Source organism: Pteropus alecto, unplaced genomic scaffold (assembly GCF_000325575.1).
Source record: "Pteropus alecto unplaced genomic scaffold, ASM32557v1 scaffold7, whole genome shotgun sequence".
NCBI classification, from domain to species: Eukaryota; Metazoa; Chordata; class Mammalia; order Chiroptera; family Pteropodidae; genus Pteropus; species Pteropus alecto.
Window position 1 is genome coordinate 48,264,349 of NW_006494614.1, and position 444 is coordinate 48,264,792.

Below are 444 nucleotides of genomic sequence, written 5' to 3' on the forward strand. Positions count from 1 at the left end.
TTCTGATGGTTGTCTCTTTAAATGTAGACAGTATCTTTTGCTGTACAGAAGCTTTTTAGTTTGATGTAGTCCCAATCATTTATTTTTCCTTTACTTTCCTCACCTTTGAGGTCAAATTCATAAAATCTTCTTTAAGTCCAAGGTTCATGAGTTTAGTTCCTATATTTTCTTCTATGCATTTTATTGTTTCAGGTCTTATATTCAGGTCCTTAATTCATTTTGAGTTAATATTGGTGGCTTTCCAATTTTCCCAGCACCATTTATTAAAGAGGCTTTCCTTTCTCCACTGTATGTTTTTGGCTTCTTTCTCAAAAATTATTTGCCCATATAAACATGGGCTTACTTCTGGACTCTCGATTCTGTTCCGCTGGTCCGTGTGTCTTTTTTCCTGCCCATACCATGCCGTTTTGATCACTGTCGCTTCGTAGTATAATTTGAAGTCGG